General features: G+C 35.0%; 1 pseudogene; it reads right to left on the bottom strand.

The window, feature by feature from the left end:
• Positions 1-465: 465 nt before the first annotated feature.
• LOC117078051 lies at positions 466-3,083 on the bottom strand (annotated as a pseudogene).
• Between the last annotated feature and the right edge of the window lie 18,488 nt (positions 3,084-21,571).

Below are 21,571 nucleotides of genomic sequence, written 5' to 3'. Positions count from 1 at the left end.
TAAACAGAAAAAGCAGAGATAATCTTCATACAGGAATATTGAAACCTGTGAAAGAACAAACCATAGGGAGATGGATTGAATATGAAAAGTTTCAGACTGCAGCACAGCTTTGAAAAAGATTTGGTCAGGCCATAAAATAGTGCTATGTCCCACAGAGAATGCTCATACTCTGTTATTGACTGAGGTATTCCAGAAGAAATGTGGACTCAGCACAAGGCAGAAATATATCTAGAGGAGCAGTGGCTAGAATTTTCAGCCAACTATACTTCCCAGAGCAAAAGATCTGAGTGACATAATTCCCTATCTGTCTATACTGACAAACAAAACAAAACAAAACAAAACCAAAAAAACCCACAATTTTTTAAAGAATGGCAAATTTGTCAAATAATTATATATAAAAAAGCATCAGTAATTTTAAAAGAGAATTATTCAGCCTCTTTTACATTTTATTTTTTAAGTGGAAGATTTTTTTTTTAACTCTTTATGTTGCTTTATTGGAGCAAGATTCCCGATTGGTATACAGTGATGTATTTACTAAACAGAGACCTGTGCAGTAATTACATACTATCCATCTAGATAGGTTGTTACACTTTTGCCTATTGATGGAATAGTTCCATTTATCAAGTTTTATACATCAAAAAGCTTTTGAATTTCACCAGACTGTCCATTAATTCACCTCTGAAAAAGTGGCATTTAATTTTAGCAACTATATTTTACAGCATTAAAAAGCTTATTCATTAGGGTGCTTCTCTGCACAATGGCACTGAGCAGACAGAGTCGATTCCATTATCCCACCCAGATTCACAGTAACGTTTGAGAGCCTTATACCAGAGAGCAGGGACAGTTACTGCTAACCATCACAGACTTCTTACTCTGAGAGCCTATCTTCTTGGCCACATTTTATATAGCTAATGAAGACATGCCAGCAACTGTCCCATGTATAACTTTGCATTAGAGCACCAGGTCTGTTGGATGGTGGTGGCAGGCACTATTACTTTATACCCAGGTAAAAGGCCAATTTTAAAAACTGCCACTTGAAGATAAAAATCAAGGGCACAATATACCCAGAAAAGTATTGAGCAATCTGGTATCCCAAATGATGTGAACACTTTCAGAAACCAATGGTAAATTGAACCCACGTTTCCCAGCTATGGAGATATTAATACAGTGATTCAAATCCCGTTACTCAATCCACATAGCCCTGAGGTCATCCTGCAAAGTGCGTATCAAAAAATAAGAAGTTACGGTGACAAAGTTTGACAGTGATGTTTTACAAGTCAAACTTGGAAGGTCATAGTAAGCATACCTATGCTGAGAGAAAGGCATCAAATCCTTTGTGTACACATTTAGTTTTATTGTAACAAAGCAACTTGTACACTTTTAACATTTAAAACTGAGCATTATGTTTCCTTTCCAGTGAAACAAAAAGAAAATTTAAAACTAAACAGGAACAAAATTACAATAGAGAATGTCAATTCCAAATAAGTTCCTACAGGTTCTGCTGATTCTCCCATTGAGTGGCAGGGCTCAAGTCATCATTAGGAGAGAATTTATTTTTAAAAGTGTCATCTTAAACTGCAAGGATGTCTGTCAATATCACAATTAAACATGCCAGAGGAGAAGCCATGTTGTCAAAATGCCCACTTAACCTACCCAAACATCTCAAACCCACCCTTTGCTGACCTTCTATAACCCCATTTTTTAAAGTTTTTTTTTTCTTTTTTTAAACAAGAGAAAGTAGACAGATACAAGTTGGTAAATGCTAACTGTCCATATTCACATAGATATGCTGTACTCTCTGAGCCCAATATACAGAGAAAGGAGGAAAAAAACTAGAATTCTATGCACTACTACACAGGTGCTTAGCACCCTCCAGCTTCCAGCAGAGCGAAGGGAGCAGGTTTTTCTTTTATCCCACAGAGCTCGGTGGTGTTGATTCCATACAGTTTTTGTTGAGACAGGAAGGGATAAAAATGAACTTCGAACAGAAAGGGGTAGAGACTCTTTTCCATTGTATTCTGCTCAAGGTATTTCCCCCCAAATAAGTTGAGAACCATGGAGTACAGAAAACAGACCTCAAGAACAAGGCGACTGAGCACAAGAGAAAAAAAAAAAAAAAAAAAAAAAAAAAAAGACTGCAACTTGCTCCCAGGGACTGGAGAAAATTTTAAAAAAGGAAGGTTGGAATTCATCAGTGTTCTATTAGTCATCTTCTCCTTCATCCTCCTATCCTTCCTCCCCTTCATCATCATCTCATCTTCTTCACCTACATCCTCATCCCCTTCTTCATCAATATCTTCTAATCCTTCCTCCTCTTCATCATCATCATCATCTTCTTCTCCTTCTCCTTCTTCATCATCCATAACAGGAACCAAGTCGTACTGTAATGGGTTTGACCAAATATCATCTTTGATGACCTCTCCTAACTCATCAGGACCTGCATCAGAATGGTCAGTAAACCAGGTAAAGAAGCTCTCTGGTTCCTCATGCTGCCTCTTCCTGCTGGCTTTATTCTGCGTTTGACTTGAACATTTCGTCAAATCCTTTCCAGATTTCCATTTGATTTCGGTGGACTTTGAAGATGGATAACCACTCTCATTCAGATGAAATTCTTTGGAGAGAACTTTATTTTCAAAGTAAGGATTTTCATCAAAATAAAAATCTATTCTGTAACCTGATTTAATATCTTCAAATTCTGTCAACTCTGGTCAAATAATGCAGTGCCTCTTCGTCTTCCTCCCCAAACAGTGCAGACGCTTGTGGATGGCTGACAAATGTTGTTACCCAAATATTTGGGATTTTGGCGACCAATTCTGACCTCTTCTGAAAAAATGGTTGGTGGAGTATGTTATATTCTGTTCTGCTTTCAAAATCTCCTCACTGGCTTGTTCATTAAGTCTGTCTATTTCATTTTATACTTCATCAATGTGTTCCATGGCTTCTTGCTGTTCTTTTTCTTCCTTCGTCGGCAAGCCTGCAGAGGCCGGTGTCTCCTCCGGTCCCAGAGCAGGCGGTGGTCTTGGTTTCTTCTTTTGAGGCAGGAGTGGAGACTGCCGTTTAGGGGCCATGTTGTTAGGGAAGTCCTAGAACCAGACCACGAGTCTCCTCGCCCATCCGGAAGCAGGCTGAATACTGGAAGATTTTTATTATTTTATTTTTATAGCTTTTTTATTTTTAATTTTTATGAGTACATAATGGGTGTATATATTTATGGGGCATATAAAATGTTTTGATAGAGGCATGCAATATGAAATAATTAACCACTTCAAAGAGAATGGGGTATCCATTTCCTCAAGCATTATCCTTTGAGTTACAAACAATCCAATTACACTCGTGAAGTTATTGAAAAATGTACAATTAAGTTATTGTTGATTTTAGTCACCTTGTTGTACTATCAAATAGTAGGTCTTATTCATTCATTTGACAATAGAATTGAATTGCTAGTTGTGGATTTTTGCATCTATATGATTGGGATTTATTTATTTATTTATTTATTTATTTATTTATTTATTTATTTTGGGATGGAGTCTCACTCTGTCACCCAGACTGGAGTGCAGTGGCGGGATCTTGGCTCACTGCAACCTCCACCTCCCAGGTTCAAACAATTCTCCTGCCTCAGCTTCCCAAGTAGATGGGACTACAGGCACCCACCACCACACCCAGCTAATTTTTGTATTGTTAGTAGAGACAGGGTTTCACCATGTTGGCCAGGCTGGTCTCAAACTCCTGCCCTTGTGATCCTCTCACCTCAGTCTCCCAAAGTGCTGGGATTACAGGCATGAGCCACCACACCCTGCCTGTCTGTATTTTTTTAAATGTGTCTTTGGTTTTGGTATCAAGGTGATATTGGCCTCATGGAATGAGTTAGGGTGTATTCCCTCCTTGTCAATTTTTTGAAATAGTTTCAAGAGTTTTGGTTTTAGTTTTTCTTTGTATCTTTGGTAGAATTCAGTTCTGAATCCATTTGGTTGTGAGTTTTTTTTTTGTGGAAGAGTTTTTTTTTTATTACAGATTAAATCTCACTACTCATTATTGATCTGTTCAAGAGATCTATTTATTTGTGGTACAATCATATGAAAAGGTTCTATGTTCCAGGAACGTATCCATTTCCTTTAGGTTTTCTAGTTTGTGAGCCTATAGTTGCTCATAATAGTCTCTGAAGAACTTTTGTATTTCTGTGGTATCAGTTGTAATGTCTTCTTTCATATTTCTGATTGTGTTTATTTGGATCTACTCTCTTTTCTTGGTTAATCTGGTAATGGGTTTATCAATTTTGTTTATGTTATTGAAGAACCAATTTTTCATTTCAATCATCTTTTGTATTTTTTTGTCTCAATTTGATTTAGTTCATCTCTGACCTTTGTTATTTCTTTTCTTCTGCTAACTTTTGTGTTGTTTTTTTTTCTTGTTTTTCTAGTTCCTTGAGGTGTGATGTTAGATTAATTTGTAATTTTTTTACCTTTTTGATGTAGATATTTAATGCTATAAACCTCCCTTATATTATTGCTTTTTCTGTATCCCAAAAGTTTTGATAAGTCATTTTTTTCATTTATTTCAAATGTTTCTCTAATGTTTTTCATTTCTTCATTGACCCAGTTGTTACTGGAAAGGGGTCCCGATCCAGACCCCAAGAGATGGTTCTTGGATCTTAAACAGGAAATAATTCAGGGTGAGTCTGCAGTGCAAAGTAAATGCAACTTTATTAAGAGAGTAAAGTGGTGAAAGGACAGCTACGCCGTAGAGAAAGTAGGACGTTCCCGAAAGTAAGAGGAGGAACACATCCACCGTAGTTACAATGCTTGTGTGTGTGTGTGTGTGTGTGTGTGTGTGTGTGTGTGTATGATACAAATAGATCTTGGGGAGATGTGTTCTGATGCAAGGGTTTGTGATAAAGGATTAATTTTCTTAATTACCACATTTTGCAAGAATCAATATTATTATCTTTAAAGCAAAATTAGGAATGCCCCTGTTCTCCAGATATGGGGGTATCTGGACATGCCCAAGTCTGGTTCTGTTTCAGTAAACCTCATTAATTTGTTCCCTTAACAGTAAACCTCTAGAGGCTAGGAATTTCTAATTTTCTGGGAATGCAGCCAAGTGAGTCTCAGTCTCATTTTCCTAGTACTCACTCAAAATGGAGTCACTCTGGTTTGAAAGCCTCTGACACAATGATTGTGCAGGAGCATGCTATTTAATTTCTATGTATTTGTTTAATTCACAAAGTTTCTCTTGGTATTCATTTCTAGCTTTATTCCACTGTGGTGTGAGAAGATATTTGATGGGGTTTTAATTTTTAAAATATATTGACTTGTTTTGTAGCCTAATATGTGATCTATCTTAGAAAGTGTTATATGTACTGATAAAAATAATTTGTAGTCTGTAATTCTTGGTAGATTGTCATGTAAATGTCTGTTTAGTCCATTTGATCTAAGGTCTAATTTAAGTCCAATGTTTCTTTGTTAGTTTTCTGTCTCAATGATCTATTTTGAGCTGTTAGTAGGGTGTTGAAGTCCCCGACTATTATTGTTTTGCTTTCTGTGATTTTTTTTTTTTTTTAGGTTCAGTAATATTTGTTTTGTAAATTTAGATACTTCAGTGTTAGGTACATGTATATTTAGAACTGTTATATCCTCTTGCCAAATTGATCCCTTTATCATAGAATGACATTCATTGTCTTTTTTAAATTGTTTCTGATTTAAAGTCTACTTTAGCTGATATAAGTATAGCTACTCCTACTCACTTTTTGTTTCCATTTGTGTGAAATATCTTTTTCCACCCCTTTACTTTCAGTGTGTATGTACCTTTATTGGTTAGATAAGTTTCTTTTCAGCAGGATATAGTTGGATCATTTTTTAAGTCCATTCCATCAATCTGTATTTTTTAAGTTCAGCATTTAGTCCATTTGTATTCAGGGGTAATATTAATATGTGATTCATTATCCTGGTAATATTGTTAATTGTTTTCTAATTGTTTTTTACAAATTTTTGTTTCCCTTTTTTTCTCTTTTTGTCTTTGTGGTTTCAGAAAATTCTGTCATGTTGCCATTTCATTTTTTCTCTTCCTCCTTTGTGTGCTTGTTGTCTGAGAACTGTGTGTTTTGTACTTCTATGGGTTTTTATGATGGTGAATGTCAACCTTTCATTTCCATATTTAAGGCTTCTTTGAGCATTTCCTGTATTGCTAGTCTAGTGGCAAATTCACTTAGCATTTGCTTATATGAATAAACTTTATTTCTCCTTCATTTGTGAGGCTTATTCCAAATAAAATTCTTCGCAGACAGTGTTTTTCTTTTAGCACCTTAAAAATGCGGTTTCATTCTCTTATGGCCTGTAAGGTTTTCTGCTGGAAAGTTCAATGTTAATCTAATGGAGTTTCCTTCATAGCTTACTAGATGCATTTTTCTTGTTAATTTTAAAATTATTTCTTTTACTTGAACTTGAAACATTCTGAATACAATATTTGATGGTAAAGTAATTTTTGCAATGTGTTTGCCTGAGTAGCACTGGGTTTCTCTACCTCAATGCCTAACTCTCTTGCTGAACTTGAAAAGTTTACATCTATTACTTCCTTAAAAACGTTTTCTATAACTTTTATCTCTATTCCCCCACAGTAATACCAATAATTTGTAAATTAATCAATTTATTTAGTCCCAGATGTTATAAAGACTTTTTAAAATCAACTTTTAGACTTGTTATCAAATACTCCTGAATGCAGGAACAGCACAATAGGAGATACTCAGTGCCCTGGATTACCACACTTAATTGAAGTAAACCATGATGTAAATATAATAAATGTCGAGATGGATTGTTTATCCAGTGAAATAATGAGTTTACCTCTTCTTGCTGATGGAGTAGCAGTTAATACTGACAGAAAAGAAGAAATTTCACATGTTGTGGTAAGAAGGAAAGTAAATTTTCCAATTACACCTCAGAATGTTCTAATGGGTAGCTCTGAAAAAATTACACTATGACAAAATAACATTTCACAAACTAACATTTCTCAGTCAGTTCTATTTGGTAATAAAAATCTCATTACGGAATGCCACCTTGTTAATTCATTTAGCTGGAGAGGAGACATCAAGAACATACCAGACACATTTCATTTGGTGGTAACCTGATTGCCTTTTCACCTTTAAGCCTCTCTGTGTAGAACAATCAGAAGAATTTTTAATTTAAAACTAAAACAAAATACTTCCTTCCATATTTTTAATGCTGTAATATATTCTTTTTTTTTGGACAGGATCTCTGTGTGCAGACTGGAGCATGGTGGCATGACCATGGTGTGCTGCAGCCTCAACCTCCTGGGCTCCAAAGGATCTGGGACTACAGGCACACACAGTTAGGGGTGGCTATGTTTTTTTTTTTTTTTTTTTTTTTAGTTTTGTAGATACAGGATCTCACTAAGTTGCCCAGGCTGGTCTCAATCTCCCGACCTCAAGCAATCCTCCTGCCTTTGCTTCCCAAAGTGCTGAAATTACAGGCATGAGCCTCTATGCCTAGTCTGTAATATATTCTTTAGACTATTAAAAATTTGGATAATATGTATGTATATTCACTTCTATTGAATCTACTTGTGTAATATTATCTGTTTAAATGTTAATCATTAAATGAACTGTATGTTTTCAGCTATATATCTCAGCAATATATTCCAATTTAGATACAATACTGTTTTTCAAGGGAGGTGGACATAGTTTGTACTTTAACCGTGCAAAATAAAATTGTACTTTGAAATAAATTGACTTTTAAATGTTACAACAACTTTGCATTCTTGGGATAAATCTGAGATAATTGTTGATGATCCATTTAATATGCTGCTGTACTCAGTTGACTAGCATTTTGTTGAGCATTTTTACATCTGTTATAAGAGATATCAGACTGTGTGTTTTTTTATTTTGTTTTCTTGGTTTTCATATCAAGATATTATTGGACTAAAATAAAGAGTTGGGAAGTATTTCTTTCTATTCTGTTTTTGGAAGCATTTATGAGTAATTGGTATCAGTTATTTAAATGCTTGTTAGAATACAATAGCAAAGTCTTTTTTCTGGGCCTTTGTGAGTATATTTTTGGTTAGTAATTTAATCTCTGTGCATATCCTTCTTTTCAGGGTTTTCCTTTTTCTTTTTTTTTCTTTTTTTTTTTTTTGAGTCTCTTTCAGCATTTTGTGTTTCTCTAGGAACTTTTCTGTTTTATGTAAGCTATTCAATTTGTTGGTATACAATTGATTATAGTATTCCTTTAAAATATTTGACACATTTCTGAATGGTTGGTAGTAATGTCCTCTAATACTTTAGCTGTGGAATCAGGTCTCCCTTCCTTCATTCTTGGTTAATTGAACTACAAGTTTTTCAATTTTGTTGAATTCTTGAAAGCACCAATTTTTTGTTTTGTTACAATTCTGTATTTTTTTCTATTTTAGATTTTACTAATTTCCAGTATAAACTTTATTCTTTTTTCAATATGCTTACTTTTAGTTTTGTCTTTTTTCCATTTTCCTAAGGCCGTCAGTTAGATTATTGATTTGAAAACTTTCTTCTATCTGAATATAGACATTTTTACCTACATGTTTCTCTCTATGCACTATTTAGCTACACCTCATACAGTTTTGAATGTGTTTTCTATTTTCATTTATTTCAAATTATTTTCTAATTTTCCTTGTGATTCTTTATTTGACACATTTGCTGTATAGAAGTGTATTGTTTAATTTTTACATTTGTGAGTTTCCCAATTTTCTTTGTTATTGGTTCCTAGCTCCATTCCATTATAACTGAAGAAAAATAATTTGTATTATTTCAATCCTTATAACCTGATTTGTCATTTTTTTGGTCTCTTTATTTGTTCCTTAATTTTTGTTACCATCTGCTGTCATTACTACAGACTTACACAGCCTTTGTCTCACCTACATCCTTCATGATATTATTTACACTAATATCACATATTTATTTGCTATATAATCCAGAATACAATTATATACATGTTGTCTTATACAATTGATTTTAAATTAGTTAAGAGAAGAAATAAGAACTATCTGCTTTTGTGTTAATTTTTCAATTGCAGAATTACCTTTGTTGTTGCTCTTTGTTTTTGTATGTGTACATAAATTATTGTCTGCAGTCACTTGCTTTTATCTTAAAGAACTTCCTTTGCTATTTATTATAAAGCAGGTTTGCTAGCAACACATTCTCTTAATTTTTAAATACTTTTGAAATGTCTTTATTTTGCCTTCACTGTTGAAAGATATTTCTCCTAAATATAAGATTTTTGATTGCCTTTTTTTTTCTCTCAAAGCACTTAAAATATGTATCTCACTGCTTTACAGTCTCCTTTGTTTCTGATAAAAAGGCACTTTTTAATCTTATTGGAGTTTCATTGTAAGTTATAAATAAGTTTTCTCTTGCTGATTGCAAAATTTTCCTCTTGTCTTTGATTTTCAGCATTTACATTATAAAGTTTCTTTGCCTATTTTTCTGTTTAGCTTACATAGCATTTCTTGAGTTTCTAGAATGTGTTGATTAAAGTTTTTCATCAAATTTAGAAAATTTTGAGCATTATTTGTTCAAATATTATTTCTGCTTCTTTTACTCCTCTCTGTTACTTTCATTACTAGTATGTTTGTGTGCTTAATGTTCCACATTTCTGTGAGAATATGTTCATTTTTATTTATTCTACTTTTCTTTTAATTTTTGATTTATATAATTTCTATGAATTTATCTTCAAGTCTGCTATTTTTTGTACCATGAAGCATCTTTAGTAAATGTTCATTTTTCTTTATTGTGTCTATCAATTCCATAGTTTTCATTTTAATAACTTATCTCTTTATGAATATTCTCTGATGAAACATTGTCAATTACCTGTTTGATACAGTTTGGATCTGTGTACCCACTAAATCTCATGTTGAGTTGTAATCCTCAATGTGGTAGGTGGGTCCTGGTGGAAGGTGATTGGATTACGGGGGCAAATATTTCATAAATGGCTTAGCATTATCCTTCTTGGTGATGTCCTCATGATAGCGAGTTCTCATGAGATCTGGTTACTTAAAAGTGTTTCACAGCTCTCCCCTCTGTCTTTTGCTCCTGCTCTGGCCATGTGACATATCTGCTGTCCTTTTACTTTCTGCCATAATTATATGTTTTACGAGGCCTCTCCAGAGCCCAAGCTTATGCTGCTATATTTCCTGCACAGTGTGCTGAACCATGAGACAAGTAAACCTCTTTTTGTGCTGAACCATGAGACAAGTAAACCTCTTTTCTTTATAAAGTACCCAATCCCAGGTATTTCTTTATAGCAATATGAGAAAAGACTAATACAGAAAATGGGTCCCAAGGCTTAAAGGATTGTTATCAAGATACCAAAAAATGTGAAAGCAGTTTTGGAATTGGGTAAGAGGTAGATGTTGGAAGTGTGTTGAGGGCTCAGAGGAAGGCAGAAAGATGAGGGAATGTTTGGAAATTCCTAGAGACTGGTTAAATGGTTGTGACTAAAACACCAATGGTGATATGAACAATGAAGCCTGGGCCATAGAGGTCTCAGACAGATAAGAGAAACTTATTGGGAATTGGATGAAAGGTCATTTTTGTGATGCTTGAGCAAAGAATTTGGCTGCATTGTACTTCTGTCCTACAGATCTGTGAAATGTTAATGTTCAGAATGATAATTTAGGGTATCTGGTGGCTGGTGAAAGACATTTCTAAGCAGCAAAGCATTCAGGAAGTGTCCTGGCTGCTTCTAACAGCCTATTCTTATGTGATATGCATGAGCAAATCAATGATCTAAGGCTGGAACTTATATATAAAGTGTAAGTAGAGTATAGAAGTTTTGAAAATTTACAGCTTGACCTTATGGTAAAAATAAAAAGCTTATTTTCAGGGGAAGAAATCAAGCAAGCAGCAGAAATTTTCATAAGTAAAAAGGAGCCACATTTTAATAGCCAAGAAAATGGGGAAAAGGCCTCAAAGGCATTTCGAAAATCACTGTGGCAGCCACTCCTATCATGGACCCTGAGGCATAGGAGGACCAAATAGTTTATGGGCCAGCCTAAGGGTCCCACTGCCCTGCATAGTGTGGTTACAATGCAACCTGTATCCCAGCCATTCCAGCTCCAGCCATAGCTCAAAGGCACCTAAGTACAGCTTGAGCTGCTGCTTCAGAGGGTGAAAGTGGAAAGTCTTGGTGGTTTTCACATGGTGTTAAGCCTGTGGGTGCACAGAATGTAAGAGTAAAAGGCATGGGAACCTTGACCTAGATTTTAGAGTTCATTTCCATGTATTGAAAACCCTGAATGTCCAGAAAGAAGCCTGCTGCAAGGGTGGAACCCTCATGGAGAACCTCAAATAGGACAGTGTGAAGTCAAAAATGTGGGTATGGAGCCCCCACACAAAGTCCCCACTGGGGCTTTGCCTAGTGGAGCTGTGAGAATAGGTCTATTATCCTCCAGACCCAGAAAAGTTAGATCCACTGACAACTTGTACCCTGCTTGGCTTCTGGAGAGGCCTCATAAAACTGACAATCGTGATGAAATGTAAAGGAAGAGCAGACATATTACATGACCAGAGAAGAAACAAGAGAGAGAGGGAGGAGGTCACACATACTTTTAAACAATCAAATCTCATGAGAACTCGCTATCATGAGGACAGCACCAATGGGGATGGTGTTCAACCATTCACTAAACCATTCATGAGAAATCTGCCCTGATGATCCAATCACCCACCACCAGGCCCCATCTTCAATACTGAAGATTACAATTCCACATGAGATTTGGTGAGGACACATATCCAAACTGTATAATTTCACTCCTGGTATCTGCAAATCTTATTTCCTCACATTGCAAAATACAATCATGCTCTCCCAACAGTCTCCTAAACTCTTTTTTTTTTTTTTTTTTTTTTTTGAGGCGGAGTCTCGCTCTGTCGCCCAGACTGGAGTGCAGTGGCCGGATCTCAGCTCACTGCAAGCTCCGCCTCCCGGGTTTACGCCATTCTCCTGCCTCAGCCTCCCGAGTAGCTGGACTACAGGCGCCCGCCACCTCACCCGGCTAGTTTTTGTATTTTTAGTAGAGACGGGGTTTCACTGTGTTAGCCAGGATGGTCTCGATCTCCTGACCTCGTGATCCGCCCGTCTCGGCCTCCCAAAGTGCTGGGATTACAGGCTTGAGCCACCGCGCCCGGCCTCTCCTAAACTCTTAACACATTCCAGCATTAACTCAAATTCCAAGGTTCAAAGTCCCATCTCATTTATAAGTTGGAGCTAAATTATGAGAACACCATGAAAACAAAGAGGAAAACAACACACACTGGTGCCTATTGGAGAGTGAAGAGTGGGAGGAGGGACAGGATCAGGAAAAATAATTAACAAATATTTTGTTTAATACCTGGGTGATGAAATAATCTGTACAAGAAACCCCCATGAAACAAGTTTACTTATGTAACAAAGCCACACATGTACCCCTAAACTTAAAATAAGAATTGAACATTTGAGGTCAGTGTTTGAGATTAGTTCTGACCCTTTAATGTCACTTAGTTGTCTTTCCTTGGTTTTCTTTGGTAAACTAGCTGGACTAAAATTTAGCCTTTATCTCTGATGAAGTCACTTCCACTGTTTTTGAGCACACCCTTAGGCTTGAACTTCTTCACACTCTGTTGAAAATAAATGTCAGTTCCTTTGAGAAGAGCTTCAGAGCTCTCTGTTTTATGGTCCTTTTCCTCGGGCAAATTCTATTAACAATGACTAGGGGCAGGGACAGTTATGTCCTTCATTCTGAGTGACATCTCTGTTATTGGAAATGAGCACACAGCAGAGAGAGATAGTCGTAGATTCTGTTCTTTGTGGCTTGTCTTTCCAGTTTTAGAATCTTTGCTTTATAAATAAGCTGGGAAATTATAATAAAAAATGTGCCAGTATTGTCAGTGCACTGTGGCCAAGTTAGAGCTTCTTTCCTATATGAGTGGGGGCTGGGTGAAAGAAAAAAGCCCTCTCTTTTTAGTTGCAATAATCAAAAACATAGCTTCAGTAATAGGTAACTGGGGAGACAAATGATAAATGGTGATGTTGTGACCCTCCTGGAAGACACCATAGCTCTCCAACTGGGAACTGAGGGGAAGACAATTTTGATATTGCTGTATTTCTGTAGAGTTTTTCTCATGCTGAGTTAGGAGGGGAGTGGCAGAAAATGTAGTATGGTTCAAATAAAACAGATTTTTATGTTCTTTAATTAGGTTTTATATAGTAATGGTTTTTCATTTGCTGTCTGTATCTAAGAACACTTTCCAAGACTTTAAATGTTTTTTTAAATATAATTTATCCCAGTTTAACTGGAGAGTTGGCCTATACTACTAGGAATGAAATCTTAAAAGGTTGCTTCTTAATCATAGAAGAGGCAGTAGCTCCCTTGGTGGTTTAGTTCTGCAATATGACTGCAAATTGTTCCTGAAAGTATAACCTAGAGTTTATTTCTTCAGTAGTTTGAATTAGTTGGTAAGCCATTCCCTTTAATAAATTCATTTCTGCTTAAATTAGATAAAATTGATTTCATTTTCTTCAACTGAACATTTACCAATAGACTTCAAGGTACTCAGAGTATGCTGATTAAATAGTGATCTAAACAGCTTGTTTCAGGTCTTAATTTCACATTGACAAGCATAAGTCTTGGCCTTTCACACCTGTGTGATTTTGCATTTATGTATTGTGTCTTTTCAAATCAAGTGACCCTAAAGAAATTATTCTTGTTTCCAGAATCATGGATACAGGTAAGATTTTTGTCTGAAATTTACTCTCTTGCTAGCTAATTTTTCTATGCATATCTCTTTAATGTCTTTATTACATCTCTCATAATTATTCTGGATAAGGTGAGCTTAAGCTGTTTCTGAATTGTGCTTGTGTTATGCCCAGACTGTTTATTCCCCGAAGAAGACCACCAGAGTCCAGAGTCAAAGCCAAGCGGCAAGGATCTTTAATGCAAGTTCGAACTTGGTCCCTCCGTTCTACAACATACAAGAGGGCCCCGAACAATGCGTGCGCTTGCTTTTTATAGCTCGAGGTAAACAGGACTTGTCAGGTTACAGAGGAACAAGGTATTTCTCTAGGTTACAGCATTACAATTGGTTTACATTTTAAGTTATACTTTTAGCAGCCTTCTTATTGGTTCCTGTGCTTTTACAAACGGTTGTAACCTTATCGGAGCTTCTCCAGGTGTTGTTTTTCTTCTAAAGTTGAGATATATGGAGGAATGTGTTTGTGTCGGGCCCAGGAAGTGGAGGCATATGGGGGGATGTGATGTGTCGGGCTCAAGGCTGTGATATATGGAGGAATGTGTTCTTTCACTTGGTTTTGACTTCTGATTTCACTTTATTTCCAACCAATGACTGATTATGTTACACCTTATACCTTGCTAACAATTAGAAGCAGATTCTTCACCAGCCAGTTAACTTCAATGGCCATTTTGAATGAGAGATTTTACTGTTGTCTGAACTGTAATCAGGGAAATATAATTACCCTAGAGTCATATCATAGAAGTACTTAGCATTCAAGTACCCCTCATTAGCTAGGCTTCAATCTCTGACCCTTTCATGGGCCAAGTCTTAGAGAATAGTTCATCATTCAGCAAGTTGGTGGATATATAATGCCCAGGCTAGCTAACAAGCAAGGTCTTTATTACAGTGCACACAACAGCATTATTGTTGTAAACATCTTCTGATAAATGTAATGTTTCTAAATCCTTTTTTTTAGAAGCAATAAAAAATTGTCACATTTGCCTTTACAGTCTCTTGTTAATTAATAAACATTATTTAGTAGAGAAGTTATAGGTTCTTAGCAAAATTGAGTATCAAGTTAAAAGAGTTTCCATCTGCTTCTGATCTCACACAAGGACAACCTCCCTCACTATCAACATCCTGACTCAGAGTGGTACAATTGTTACAATCAATGAACCTACATTAGCAATTAATTATCAAACAAAGTCCACAGTTTACATTGAGGCTCACTCTGGGTGTTGTACATTCTACAGATTTTGACAAAGGTATAATAACATGTATTTACAATTGTGGTGTTGTACAGAATGGTTTTCCTGCCTGAAAATATTTTTGTGCTCTTCCTATTCATATTTCCCTCCCCTCACAACCCTTGACAACCACTAATCTTTTTACTATCTCTATAGTTTTTCCTTTTCCAGAATGTCATATAGTTGGAATCATACAGTATGTAGCCTCTTTAGATTGGGTTCTTTCACTTGGTAACATGCATTTAGAGTACCTTCATGCCTTTTCATAGATCAATAGCTCATTTATTTTTAGTGCTCAGTAATATTCCATTGTCTGGCTGCATCACAGCTTATGTATTCAATACCTACTTAAGGACATCTTGGTTGCTTCCAAGTGTGGCAATTATAAACAAAGGTGCTCTAAACAATTTTATTCAGGTTTTATGTGGAAATAAGTTTTTAATACTTTTGAGTAAATATTAAGGAGTGTGATTATAGGATCTTATGGTAAGAGTGTGTTAAATTGTCTAAGAAACTACCAAACTACCCACCAAAGTGGTTGTACCATTTTGCAATCCCAGCAGTAATGAATGAAAGACCCTGCTTTTCTACATCCTCAGCAGCATTTGATGTTGTGAGGGTTTAGATGTCAGCCATTTTAATAGGTGTGTACTAGTAGCTCACTGTTGTTTTAATTTGCAGTTCCCTAAGAAAATATGATGCTGAGCATATAATATTTTCATGTGCTTACTTGCCATCTACATATATATTTTTATAAAATATCTGTTCAAGTCTTTTGCTCAGTTTTAAAAATTGAGTTGCTCCGTATATTACGATTGAGTTTTATAAATGTTTGAAATGCTTGTTCCTCGGTGCTGTAAAGAAATAGCACTTGAACATAAGTTTAATTTCTTCAGCAAGGCCATTTTAACTTTCTGCAGAAAGCATACACTTGCCAGCAGTTTTGCCATGAAAGTACAACAAACAAAGGAGACAGGGTCATTTATAACCTGATGCATCCACCCTCCTGCTTTGTCCAGTTTCCATTGGCTGGAATGTGACCTCGCACTCTGTATTTTTCCCCACTGGCTAGCAACTTAGAACTTTTTAAAGGAGGCAAAGACAGAGGAGAAAAAAAGAAGGAGGAAGTAACTTGTGGAATGTTGAGAAAGGTAAAAACACCTTCAAAAAAGGAAGAGGAAAAGGCTATGACCTAATGTTTGCTTGGACCAGTATAAGCATGCCAGGGCAAATATTTAGTCTAAATTGTGGGAGCTAAGAACATAAAGTACATTGATTTCTTTATTAGGGCCAGCAGATATTTAAGAATATTAGCACAGGTCTTTGAATAAATTTTGTTTATAAGAGAAGTTACTATTTATTCCTAATTAAATGGGGAGGAAAGTCTTTGAAGAGGAACTTCTACTTCACTTTTTACATTAACAGTCATTTATAAAATGTGTCTTTGCCATATACTTTTTTCCAGTTTTGGCTTGCCTTCTCATTTTCTCAAAAATGACTTTTTAAGAGCAGAAGTTTGTAATTTCAATGAAGTCCAGCCTATCTATTATTTATTTCATAAATCATGACTTTGGTCTTGTAAAAATTATCACCACACCCAAAATAATCTGGTTTCTCTTTTCTGTTATCTTCTAGATGTTTTATAGTTTTGTGTTTTGATGTCCATGATTTGTTTTTCATGAAAGATATTAAGTTCTGTGTCAACATTCTTTTATTTTAATAGACAAGTCCATAGATTCCCACACATTTGTTGAAAATACTACGTTTGCTCAATTTTATTGCCTTTGCTCCCTTGGTCAAAGATTAATGAACTACATTATGTGGGTTTATTTCTGGTCTCTGTTTTTAGTGACATTTATCCATTTGTTCTTTCACAAATAGAAAACTGTCATTATTACTTTAGCTTTACGGTGAGTCTTGAAGTCAGGTACTATCAGTACTCCAAATTTGTTCTTGTTTAATATTGAATTGACTATCATGAGTTCTTTACCTCTCCATATAAATATTAGAATCAGTTTTTCACTATTCACACCACTTGCTGGGATTTTGATTGGGATTTGTTGTATATACAGATAGATCAAGTTAAAAAGCTCTAGCATATTAAAAATATTGAAGCTTTCTATCTATAAACATGGAATATACCTCCATTTATTTAATTATTGATTTCTTTATTAGAGTTCTGTAGTTTTTAAAAATATAGCTCAGGCTGGGCGCGGTGGCTCAAGCCTGTAATCCCAGCACTTTGGGAGGCTGAGACGGGCGGATCACGAGGTCAGGAGATCGAGACCATCCTGGCTAACACGGTGAAACCCCGTCTCTACTAAAAAATACAAAAAAACTAGCCGGGCGAGGTGGCGGGCGCCTGTAGTCCCAGCTACTCGGGAGGCTGAGGCAGGAGAATGGCGTAAACCTGGGAGGCGGAGCTTGCAGTGAGCTGAGATCCGGCCACTGCACTCCAGCCTGGGCAATAGAGCGAAACTCTGTCTCAATAAATAAATAAATAAATAAATAAATAAATAAATAATATAGCTCTTGAACATGTGTTGTTAAATTTATACCTACGTATTTTATTTTTGTGGGTGCTAATGTAAGTGGTAATGTGATTTTAATTTAAAATTCTATTATGTCTTTTTTTGCTGATATATAAAAAGTCAATGACTTCAGTAAATTAAACTTATATTCTGCAACCTTGTTATAATTGCTTATTAATTCCAGGAGGTTTTGTTGATTCTTCTGGATTTTCTACATAGATATTCATGTCTTCTGTGAACAAAGAGTTTCATTACTTCCTCTTCAGTCTGCATAATTTTTATTTCCTTTTATTGTCTTTCTGCATTAGAAAGAAATTCCAGGATGATGTTTAAAAGCAGTGGTAAGATGGTATGTCCTTGCCTTGTTCCTGATCTTAGTTGATAAGAATCAGGTTTTTCACTATTAAGATGGTGTTAGCTGTAGTATTTTTTGTAAAGTTACTTCTCAAGTTGAGAAAGTCCCCCTCTGTTACTAGTTTTTTAGAGTTTTTATTATAAAATGATATTAGATTTTGTCAGATGCTTTTTCTGTATCATTTATATGATCAAGTGTTTTTCATCTTTAGTCTGCTGACATTAGGGAGTTTTAAGTATTCTTGAAATATTGACTACTTTATCCTTATTTAACATCCCTCTTTAAAAACTTTCTTGATTCTGAAGTCTTCTCTGAGATTAATACAATTACTTCTGCTATCTTTTCATCAGTGTTATTATGGTATATCTTTATCCATCCTCTTAATCTATATGTGTTTTTATATTTACAGTGGATTCTTTTTTCTGGTCAAGTTTTGTTTTTATATCCACTCTGACAGTTTCTGTCTTTAAATCAGTGTATTGAAACCATTAACATTTAAGGTAATTATTGATACAGTTGGATTAATATTTACTACAATTGTTACTCTTTTTTCTATTTGTTGCCCTTGTTCTTTGTTTCTATTTTTGTTTTTTGTACTTTTTCTATCTTTTGTAATTTTAATTGAGAAGTTTACATGCTTTCTTTTTCTTTTTTTATCATATAGATTACATTTATTTAAAATTTTTTTTCTAGTGGTTGTTCTAGAGTTTGCAATATACATGCACGAGTAATCCAAGATTACTTTCAAATAACACTATACTATTTCATAGGTAATGTACCTTATAATAATAATATGTTTCTAATTTCTCCCTCTTATTTCTTGTATAATTTATGTTCTCCATTTCATTTACATGTAGGCATTTCACATGCATTGTTGGTGTTATTATTTTGAACAAATTATTATTTTTAGATCAATTAAAAATAAGAAAATAAAAGTTTTTATATTACCTTCACTTAGTCATTCTCTAAGGTTCCTTCTTTCTTTATGTAGATATGTATGCATTTCTGACTTATATTGTGTTAGTTTATTTTTTGTGTTGCTATATAAAAGTAACCGAGGCTGAGTAATTTATTTAAAAAATACTTTACATTGGCTCATAATTTTGCAGGCTGTACTGAAGTCATAGCACCAGCATCTGCCCCTAGTGAGGGCCTCAGGAAGATTTCAGTCATGGCAAAATGTGAAAGGGGAGCAAGTAAGTCATATGGTGAAAGAGAGAGCAAGAGAGAGAAGAAGGAGGTCTAAGACCTTTCCAAATGACCTGATTTAATTTAAATTAACTGAGCAAGAACTCTATCACCAAGCAGATAGCACTAAGCAAATTATGAGAGAACCACAACTGTGATTCAATACCTGCCAATAAGCCACATCTACAACATTGGGGATCACATTTTAACATGAAATTTGGAGGAGACTCTCATCCCGATGATATCATATACTATTCTTCTCTCTGAATAACTTCTTTTAAACTTCCTTGCAAGGCACGGCTAATGGCAGCAAAAATTCTCAATTTTTGTTAGACAGAGTCTTCATTTATGTTTCACTTTTGAAGGATAATTTTACAGAATTTAGAATTCTAGGTTGTTGATACTTTCCTTTTAACTGTAAATATTTCACTCCACTCTCCTAATGCTTGTGTGATTTCTGAGGGGCTGTTGGTTGTAATTGTTATTTTTGTTTCTCTGTAGGTAAGATGTTTCCCATCCCCCGTGCCCGGCTTCTTTCAAGATTTCTTAAGTTCTCTGCAGTTTGAACATTATATGCGTAGGTATGATTCTTTTTTGTATTTATCCCACATGGTATTCTCTGCTTCCTAAAATCTCAGTCAATATTGCCTGAAATATGTCTTTTATTATGTTCTCTTCTTTCTTCTCCTTCTGGCATTCCAGTTAGGCATATGTTACACCTTTTGTCATTGAACAACAGTTCTTGAGTATGTTGAATTTTTTCCATTTTTTTCTTTGAATTTTAATCTTGGAAGTGTCTATTGTCATATTCTCAAGCACAGAGATTGTTTCCTCAATTATTTCTGGTCTACTATTGAGCCTTTCAAAGGCATGTTTCATATCTGTTACACTGTTTTTGATCTCTAGCATTTTTCTTTGATTATTTCTTATAATTTCCATCTCTTGTATATTAGCTATATTTTTGTGTGTTATCTACTTTTCCATTAATGCCCATAGCATATTAATCATAGTGATTTTTAAAAATACCTAGTCTGATAATTCCAACATCATTGCCATATGTAACTCTGGTTCTTGTGCTTGTTTATTTTCTTCAAACTGTACTTTTTGTCTTCAAATCTGCCTTGTATTTCTTTATTAAAATATGAGCATGATGCACTTGATAAAGTAACTGAGGCAAATAGGCCTTTAATAATGTAGTGATAAATTATGGGAAGTGAAGATAGCATTGTACAATAATATAATTAGATCTCAGTCTTTTGATGAGTTGTGGCCCTGGATTGTAAACTCCACTAGTGCTTCTTGTGTTTTTTCTCCCTTTTTAGGTGGAATAGAATGACTAGAGGGGGCTGGAGCTGTGTATTTCCCTTTTCCTATGTGCAAAGCTAGCGTTGCCAGGAGTCAGGTATTTACCTTTCCGGGTTAGATTAGGTTCCAGTAAAACGCCAGCAGGTTAGATTCTGATAACATATTTTCTCTGAAGGCAGGCATTATTTAGAAGTACAGAATGCTCTAGTATATTACAAAATGATTCATTTCCCCATCCTTCCTGGTGGAAGCACAAGGTGATTATTTTTTCCTGATATTTACCATGAGTACCTGGTGGAGCTTCCGGAGGTAAAATTTACAAAAGTATAGGGTATCCCCAAATCCCTGACCACCATGGAGTTTTTAACTTTTAGACTTGTCCATATTGAGACTCCAGGGACTCATCAACTACAATTTACGTTTTCCTTTCCAAGCACTGGTTCTGATAGAAGTTTCTTCTAGTGATCCACCACCGCGCACCCCAACCCCATGATTAAGTTGTATTCTCTGTATTTTGCTTAACGTCTCTCCAATTTTGAAGACATTAGTTTTTCCTGTGACCTTACTTCTTTGATAGATCTAAGAAGAATTGTTGATATGTAAGTTTGTTTAGCATTTTACTTTGGTTTAGGACAGAGTGGTAATTTCTAAATTTCTTACATACCAAATAAGAAACCTGTCTTTGAAAACTTTAAAGAATGGGAAGTTTATCCAAATGACCAAAAATGAATCGGAAATTGTCTGTTGAATAAAAACATTTCAGAAAGCAACAGAGCAGGATATTATTTTTTAGAACCTGAAACAAACTCACAAAAGTAAATGAAATCTTATTTATGTGGAAATAGCAATTTAAGGTGTTTAGAATATATTATGCTAAAGACATTTACAAGACATAATTATAATTGTTAAAAACACTCTTATATCTGTAAAGCACATGTTTACTCTTCTTTTTTATCTATCAATTATTATATAAATACAGAAATCAGATTTTTTTTTTTTTTTGCTCAAGCCATTAACAACTTAGTATATTGATGATTTGGGGATTTAAAAATAATAAAAAGACACTAATAAAGTCCCCTACACTAAACCATTTAGAATATCAGTAATAAAAGGTTTAAAATAAATATTTAGGCAATATAATATAACTTTCAGCAATTATTCTAAAAAAAAGTGCCAAAATTAGAGCTTTTTCTGAAAAGTCAAG

This window comes from Trachypithecus francoisi, unplaced genomic scaffold (assembly GCF_009764315.1).
Source record: "Trachypithecus francoisi isolate TF-2019V2 unplaced genomic scaffold, Tfra_2.0 Lachesis_group6, whole genome shotgun sequence".
Lineage (NCBI taxonomy): Eukaryota > Metazoa > Chordata > Mammalia > Primates > Cercopithecidae > Trachypithecus > Trachypithecus francoisi.
The sequence above is the reverse complement of the archived record's forward strand: the minus strand, read 5'-3'. Positions and strand labels throughout refer to the sequence as shown.